Source organism: Mastomys coucha, unplaced genomic scaffold (genome assembly GCF_008632895.1).
Source record: "Mastomys coucha isolate ucsf_1 unplaced genomic scaffold, UCSF_Mcou_1 pScaffold8, whole genome shotgun sequence".
Lineage (NCBI taxonomy): Eukaryota > Metazoa > Chordata > Mammalia > Rodentia > Muridae > Mastomys > Mastomys coucha.
Window position 1 is genome coordinate 29,701,475 of NW_022196914.1, and position 9,262 is coordinate 29,710,736.

Here is a 9,262-nt window from a genome sequence, read left to right on the forward strand (position 1 = left end):
TGGTTGTCCTGGAACTCACTCTGTAGACCAGGCCGGACTCAAACTCAGAAATCCGCCTGCCTCTGCCTCCCAAGTGCTGGGATTAAAGGCGTATGCCACCACCGCCCGGCTTCAAGTATAGAATTTTATTTTGATATTCTCCATAACAAGTAGACTATCCATAACAATATTAAAATAACATATCTTAATGATAGTATTTTATGTTTTACTTTGATGACAAGAAAATATGTACCTGTAAGATATGAAGTTATGAAGAACTGCAGGCACATTTATAAGTAACATAAATGTTGATGAAAGCAATATATTTGTCAGTGAATAGATGATAAATTTACCAGTATTGTTTCATTTGTTTTAGTGACAGGGTTTCTCTGCATAGCTGTGACTGTCCTTACAACTGGCCCAAATGACCAAGATGTCCTCAAACTCAGAGGTCTTCAAACCTCTGTCTCCAAATGCTGTTATTAAAGGCATGCATCACCAAGCCCAGTGATAAAATTACCTATTTTTAAGAATTATTCATTAGTAAGATTAAAAAATACCCACTGAACAATGAACTGTGAGGAAGAAATGAATGTCATGAGACAGGATGTTTGTGTTTACTTACAAAGTAAAAATTCAGATTTGTAGGTATATATTTTTTTAAGATTTTTATTTTTATTTATTTTATGTGTATGGGTACACTATAGCTGTATAGATGGCCGTGAGCTATCATGTGTAGCTACTGTTGATTTCAGGACTTCTGCCGGCCCTGCTGGCTCCGGCCAGCTGGCTCTGGTCCGCTGGCTCTGGCCCCGCTCGCTCCTGCGTAATTCACTGTAGCTGCCTTCAGACGCACCAGAAGAGGGCGTCCAATCTAATTACGGGTGGTTGTGAGCCACCATGTGGTTGCTAGGATCTGAACTCAGGACCTTTGGAAGAGCAGTCAGTGCTCTTACCCGCTGAGCCATCTCTCCAGCTCTGCAGATATTTTTTATCTTGTACTGTCCTGATGTGTTTTATCAATGTTTGTGTGTACACGCGCGCGCGCGCGTGTGTGTACATACATACATGCACACACACACATACATATATATCAAAACCAACCTATTTCTTCAAGGAGATAGGTGTAGGCATTTTTCTCTGGAGGTAATAGGAATAAATCTTGATCCATTCCTGGGTCTCCTTCTAAGAGGAAAGATGGTGTGTGTGTGTGTGTGTGTGTGTGTGTGTGTCTGTCCTAGATGTGGACAGTTTTAATCTTTGAATATATATCCACAAAGGCCATGCATAGTAAATGCTTAGTACTATGAGTGTGACAGAAAAAATATTATAAGAGGACATTTTCGTCATTCACAATGAGCTCTGATGAGATGCCTTTCATTAACATGCAAGTAAGTGATATGAAAAAACTCATGTGTAAAGTTTCTATCTTACAATGATTTCCCACTTAGGTCTTCAGAAATGTGCGCAAACTTTCAGATGGGTAGAAAACAGTAAAGTTCGTAACTGAACTGCCCAAAGTGACTCCATTTTGCATGAGTTTTACCCAAATACTTTCCCAGCCAACCACTCCTGCTGAGAATATGCTCTCATACAGCCTTACCTGCAGCTTTGGAAGATCTACTGTTTTACAACATAAATCAAATTCTTTGAATAAATGGAAAAGAAATTTTGGAATTTCAGGGCACAACTGCCTCTGGTTTGATGTAACTATGGGTTCGGCATTATGACGCGCTCATGTTTCATGCTGGGTAGCTACATGTTCCTGGCATAAGCCTATGCAAAAACAACAAAAAAAAGACTCTTTACCTGAACTTCACTGAGTAGCATTGCCCTGGGACTCCTGTAGATGCAACACTTGGAGGTACCAGTCAAGAGGTTCAGAACACTGTGGGTCTCTCGGCTTGCTTGATTGTCACAGTGGTAGTGCACCCTGAGACCTTCCTGAGCCCCATACATCTTTCCTCACCAGGGCCAGGGAGTCTCAGAATGACCACATTATTTCCTAATACCAGAACCAATCTAGTCCTTCTAGTCCTTCAAGGAGGTAAGTATGGGGATTTTCTCTGGACCAGATTCTGGGAATAGGAATAAATCTTCACCCTTTCCTGGATCTCCATCTAAGAGGAAAGGTGTTGTTTAAAGAAGTAATGAATAAAATGTTTCCATTAAATCACATTTCATTTCATTTCTATGGATGCATAATTGAATAATGCACTTAACATTCTCTGTCCCTTTCCCTGAACCACCTTAGAGAGCAGAGAGTCAGGCCGCTGTCTGAGCTCACTTTGCACTAAAGGGACTGGAAGTATTGGAGTTCTTCCATCCTCCATGAGTGGTGTCAACCTCCTTTCTGAGTCTGTATTAATGGGTCTGGGAAACTCCATGTCTGTTCCTCTTTGACATGCTCATCCCTTGCTGAGCTCTCCCTTGTGCTCTTGTCAGGAGTCCAAACCTAGTCAGCTCCATGTCCCATACTCAGGAAGATCTCCACTGGCTGAGAGAGATCTTTCCATCCATTAACTTTAAGGTTGCAGTAGAGGCCCCAACCCTTTTATACAACACAAAGGGGCTGTGGAAATAACTAGACCAGTGACTGCAGTGTGGGAAGAGCAGAGTCCCCAAGCATCCCAGAAATTAGCCAAGTTGTGGGTTCAGGACTCTACCTCACTGTGGACAAGGGGTTACAGCCAGTTTTTCTGTGGGGAAGAGTCCTTTAGCTGCATTGCTTCTATCGAAGACTGGAGAGTAAAGCCATGTTGGATATTTCATACTGGGTCTGCAAGCCTGCTTCTTCAGAGATAGAGTACATTCTTTCTGTTCTTAGAGCTCCTTTGCCCTATGACTAATGTCAGGCTTCATTTCTGCTCCACTGAGCCTAGATACTCTGCTTTCATTTCTAGAACTTTTGAAGTTCCTTAGATGTCAAGTTTTTATGGTTTTCTGCTTGTAACGTCTCTAGACTGCAGGTACCAATGTATTTAAAACTTACAGTTTTGACCCACAAAAGGCAGTAAGTCCCTGTCTCATAGAAGTGTTATACAGGAGCGAAAATACATATAAAACTATTCAGGTTGTCTGACCATACCTAGAGACACACATGCCTGTTATGGGTATGTAAAGCACTGGCTTTAGTTTTATAGACAAACAAATGCCTTATATAGATACTAGTTTTTGAAATCATCATATACTATTTTAGATCACTGAAAACCTGGTTTTAGAAATAGTATATGCCCCACCCACTTCAAACCCAAGCATAACTGTCTCAGACTTCCTTCCACAGCCCCGGTCCTGTGTCAGGCTGACTCTCTGACCCTGTGACAGGCAGAAGAACAAAAGTATAGCAGGAAAAGACACCATGCTCTTGAGAACAGCTAAGAGGTGAACTGTTTCCAATCAAAGCTGCTATTATTTATCTCATGGTAGAAAGCTGTGCAGAATAGGAACAACTAATGGACTGCACATCCTTACAAAGGAGAAAAGGTACACTGTCTAAAATCTCTCACAACTCTAGAATCATAGTCAGCTAAATTCTGATAGAAGCTGTTAATATCCACTTAATGATTATAATAAGTCTACATGCTATCTAAGTCATAAAGACGGTCCTATATTTTCTATAAGGTCTACCTGGAAATGTTCAAGTCAGAATGAATTAACAGTACGTGCACAGGTCATATTAATTCATCACATTACCCTCTGTGTGTAATTTGGACTCAGCCTTCTTCCTCCTTCTTCTTCTTCTTCTTCTTCTTCTTCTTCTTCTTCTTCTTCTTCTTCTTCTTCTTCTTCTTCTTTTTTGGTTTTTCGAGACAGGTTTTTCTCTGAGTAGCCCTGGCTGTCCTGGACCTCACTCTGTAGACCAGGCTGGCCTTGGACTCAAAGAGATCCACCTGTGTCTGCCTCCCAAGTGCTGGGATTAAAGGCGTGCACCACCACCGCCCAGCAGGACTCAGCCTTCTTTTATTAAGCTCATGTTGCACAGTATCTTCTAAACTGAGCAACCACCATCTTCATAACTCTAGCTGTGCCTGGTAAAAATAATAATAGCTGGGCTTTTAAAACATTAAAAACATTTAAAACATTAACATTCCAGCCTGGGTTGGAGGATCATACTCTTAATCCCAGCGCTTGGGAGGGAAAAGCAGGCAGATCACTGAGTTCGAGGCCAGCCTGGTCTATAGGTAGAGTTCCAGGACAGCCAGGGCTACATAGAGAAGCCCTGTCTAAAAAAAAAAAAAAAACAAAACAAAACAAAACTCCTTCAAAAAAGTATATAAGCATGATCACCAAATCCTATCCTGAGTATCCAGTCACTCCTCTCAGATAGCTGCATGGAACTGAGATTCAACTGCATAAGGTTTCAAGGTTTGGGGGAGACACTAGAACTGGGTTTGGGGATCTACCTCTGCAATCATGGAAAAGCTTTTATATGTACAGGGTAAGACCCCCCCACAAAAGAATAGATATTGTCTAACACTCTCCCCTTTGGGAAATTTTCTTTAAAAAGTGGTAAATTTAGCTGTTAATGTCGTAATGTCTCATTTGAAATTGCTTAACTAAGGGGCGGGGGACATGTAATGCTCACATGGCTGGTTCAAAGGGAGTGACTGATCTCAATTGGTTCTTTACAATCAGTTACCAATTAAACTCCTGGTCTCCACTTTCTGCCACTGGATTCTTGTTTACCAAAAAAGGTTCTCTCATCCAGGGTTGTTCACATCCTAAATTTTCTCTTTTGAGATTAGTGAAACCAATTTTAAAACGTTACAAAAGGCATAAATTAAAGTTATATTTCCAAAAATAAGGGAGTTAGATTATTTTAGGTATGACAAATTATATAAAAAAAGGAGAGGTCAAAACCATAAAAGCTTGAAGAAGTCACAGTACATCTAAATATGATACAGGACATTTAGAAGGTCAGTCTTAACGATAATACACTTAATGGTCAAACGTTAATGTCCTAGGGTCCATCAATGTTAATAGAAGATGACTTAAAGATATCTAGTCATTTATGTTTTTGCTAACTTTTTTAACCTTTAATAGTTTGGAGAAATGGAGTCATGACAAGAATTGTGGTGATTATTAACTGTACACCTTTTCATTCGTATATATGTCTGCTCACAAAGGTCTTTACTAGTCTCTCCTCTGAATATATTCTTTTGTGGGGAGGGTGAATTTTTGTTTGTTTGTAGACAGGGTTTCTCTGTTTATCTCTTAGTATATCCTGGGACTCACTCTGTAGACCAGTCTGGGCTCAAACTCACTGATCTACCTACCTCTGCCTCCTAAGTGCTAAGAACAGAGAGAAATGTACTCTCTGGGATCAAACAAGCTAGTAATGGACAGTGTCTGTAGAATTGATTTAAGTTTTGGTAAAGGTACAAAATAAAGGGGTCAGGAAAATAAATTCCCCAATCTCTCCATAGACAGCAGTTTTGGTTTAAAGTTGATTTGGTATAAGAGAGCTTTGGTATAAAAATTATGATTTTTTTTTTAAGGCTCAAAATTTTAACAAGGATAATGTACTTTCACTGATAAAATCATAGTCTTAGGAGAGTTACTAATTTATTGTAAGCTGTTAGAAGAAAGGTAATTAATACATAACCAAGCCAGCTTAGTAGTGATTAAATATACTCAATGTACCCAAAATTGTGTTTGTGGTCTTATTAAATGTATTCATTCATAATATATCATAAATATAATAATAATTATATATTAATAGTATATCATAATACATTAATAATATTATATTCTAAATAAAATATGAATGTATTCATTTACATAGACAGTGTTGGGGGGAGAGATAGATTTATACTTTCCATCGTACTGTGCTCTCTACATGTAACCAAAGTCAAGCCTAAAGCAGATATCTCAAACAAATGTAAGGTCAACATAAAGTTTGTTTAATATGGAATAATATTCAAAATCAGATGTACTTAAAAATTGATTACTGAAATTGAATTGATGGAATAACAAGGGTTAAATCTACACTACATTTACACAGCAGGACACTTCCAGGTTCCAATAGCACACTTACCCTCTGATGGGACAAAGACCTATCAGAGTAAATGGCATGCTAGCCTCATCGCAGGATAAGGGATGCATGGGGAATAGAACTTGCCAGCATCTGCTGCTCCTGTCTGACCAGTAGGGCAGACTAGGGACACGCCTACTCCTCATCTTCAGGAAGATGAATTACTCCTCCTGTTTCACAAGACAGGGGGATGGATCCTCTCATGCTGAGGAGGATCTTAAGACTCAGCACCTACAGTCTAGATGTCTCAAATGGAAGCACTCACTGCAATTACTCTGCACTCAATGTCTCTTGATCTGATAATTGAGGATACTGTGTACAGGTGAACCTGCCATCCAAATGGTATGCTACTTCAAATGGCCGTGCCCTGTCTCCTTGCTTTGATTTCTCCTACTGCTAACAGAGTTAATCCCCGAGCTGAGAGGTCAGTGTCTGATTCTGTAAGCAGCCCTAAGCAGAGTGAGAGATAGTATAAGACAGAAGCTCTGCCACAGGGCCAATCAGCACAGCAGGCTGAGCTGTGGGCACACATGTGAACCCACCACAGCCAGGAAAAGAAAGCAATGTGGCCTGAGGAGAAGGAGATGTGGACTGTGAGAGCTCACCCAGAGCAGTCATTCTGAGTCACCTTCCAGATACACCTGGACTGGCTCCTCAGTATATTAATTAATGCAGTATAAATATTGCATTCATAAACTTCTCAGATTTCTTAAAATTAATGTTTAAGAAAATTTAAGTATTTTCCTAAAAATAAATAGAGCTTTATGACTGTTCAAAAGACTTAAATCTATTAACTTCTGAGAAAGCCATAGGAACAAATACTGGACCTCCACCCAGTTCCTACCCTGGTAACCTTACCCCGATGCGCAAAATGTTCTCACACAGCCTCAAATACAGCTTTGGGATATCCACTGTTTTATATCATAAAACAAATTGCTGTAATCACCAGATACATCGAAAACTTCTGACCCCTCCCAGCCTCTGGGACAGTGTAATTGTGTGTTTGGCTTTATAAACCAAGTCATGATTCATTTAAGCTTAGAGAATTCTTTCTGGGTGAGCCTGCTCTTTAGTCAGCAAGTCAATGACTTAGTCTGATCAGCACTGAGTGTTTCACATGACAATGGACAACTCAAACAAATGAGCAACTTTCTTTTGCAAGCTCCTCATAAGCAGAGCTCATCAGAGGGGAAAGAGCAAAGTTTAGACTCCTGAACCTTCATACATGTCTGAGAGATGACTTTTATGACAGGAAAAGACATTAAAGGTGTGGTGCTTTAAAAATAATTTCCACCACAACATAGAGTCTCAATATCCATGGTAAACTCTGACTTTCTGTTCTGTCTTGGGAACCCTCATCTGTCCACTGACCCCTCACTCCTACACACCTGGGTGCATGGCTGCTGCTGCTTGTCTCTTAACATTCCAAGGCCCTTGGTTTTGCTCCAAAAATGTCATCAGCTGTGGCTTAGAGAGAGTAAGACCTGTTTGAAGGAAAAGGGTGCACAATTGTTTGAGTGTTCTGCTACTGGGAATTGACACATCCCTTCCAGGACAATACTTATAAGGAAGAAAACTATATAATAAATAATTGTATTGCAAACAATTTGTTCCTTAAATGCTTTCTGACAGGTATATTAAAATATTGAGGGAGAATTTATAATCTGCAGATGCTGAACTTAATTTAAAGGTCAATTACAACTGAACTGTGAAACATCTTCATTAGCATGAGTCCTCCATGCCTCATGCCATTGAATTTATAACAGTTCCACGAAAGTGAAGGAGCATGCTTCCAACACAGATTAAACACATAAAGAACAGCAAAGTGGTTCTTAGCTATACAGCAACCTGCCTAATTTTTTTTTTGTAAAGAATATGAAACTCACTGTTGAAAAACAAATACTCCCATGAGACCTTGTACAGAGTGAGGAAGTTACATGTTGATGGTGAGACACAAATTCTCTATAGATACAATGCTCACCCAGGAACACAAGGTTGCTGTAATTCTCCAGCATCACATCCCTGTACAGATCCCACTGAGCAGGCTCCAGGCATTCCCACTCTTCTGGAGAGAAATCAATGGCCACATCCCAGAAGGACAGCATTTCCTGAAATAAAGACCAATGAATGATATCACAGTTTAAATTAATTAAAATTAATAACAATAAGGATACCAGTAGGCATTTTGATAAGTAGTTCTCATGATCAATTGGAACAAATTAGGCTCATTTTAGTAGAATAAAGCATAATTGAGAAATTACCTCTATATGATATTTTCTTTATTTGAGTATGAAACAACCCGGCAGATTGTGGATGGTGCACTCCTGTGCAAATGGCTCTTTATGGTACAGGAAGGCAGGCTGAGCAAGCCATGGAACGCAAGCCAGTAAGCAGCATTCCTCTGTAGGCTCTGCGCCAGTCCCAACCTCCAGGTTCCTCCCTTGACTTCCCTAAGGGATGGACGCTGAAGTTGTAAGCTGAAATGAACCCTTTCTTCTCCAAGTTACCTTTCCTCGTGGTCTTTATCACAGCGATAGAAACCCTTACACAGGCATCATGTGCCTGTGGACACAAACCTAGATCCTGCATGAGGATGAAAAAGGGCTAGAAATGCTTCTTCCATTGGTGAGTAATATTCCTCAGACCTTTCTGAAGTGGTCACATGATCTCACACTGGCCCCATCTTCATGGAAAGCAAAGACAGAAGATCCTCTGAACCCATATGGAAACTCTCCTTTCAAGACAGATAACATGAGTGGATCCATGTAAGGCCACACATTTAGTGTCATATGCTTGTATGATATACTACAAAATCATGGTGAGGCTACTCCTCAACACAAGATACTTACACTCATGACTGTGAATTTTGAAGGAAACGCAGATTTGATGCAATCCTGTGGCTCTCTTCTGGTGGTCTAGACTTGTTCAGAATCAGGATTGATGCAAACGATAGTGTAACAAAGCACATGATATGGAGTGGACGAAAGGTAGAACAAGGAGAGAATTCATAGAGAAAACATACCTGAATAATTTAATAATCAGTAAGTATGGCAATAATTTTAATATTTAAAATACACTACGCATCACTCTGATCTTATTTTCATTGACATCTACTTTTTTCCTCAAACAAGTACTAATGTGCTTGCAATATTACTAAAGCACGCTTTGGATATTTAACACCTGTGCCTCAGAGTGCTGTAGCTAAGAACTATAACTACGAATACTACTCTTTTCTTATTTCAAAGTTTT

At 39.8% G+C, this 9,262-nt stretch overlaps 1 pseudogene; it reads right to left on the reverse strand.

Annotated features, from left to right (window-relative positions):
• Positions 1–8,868, reverse strand: part of LOC116083879 — a 14,637-nt pseudogene extending 5,769 nt beyond the window's left edge.
• Positions 8,869–9,262: the final 394 nt, after the last annotated feature.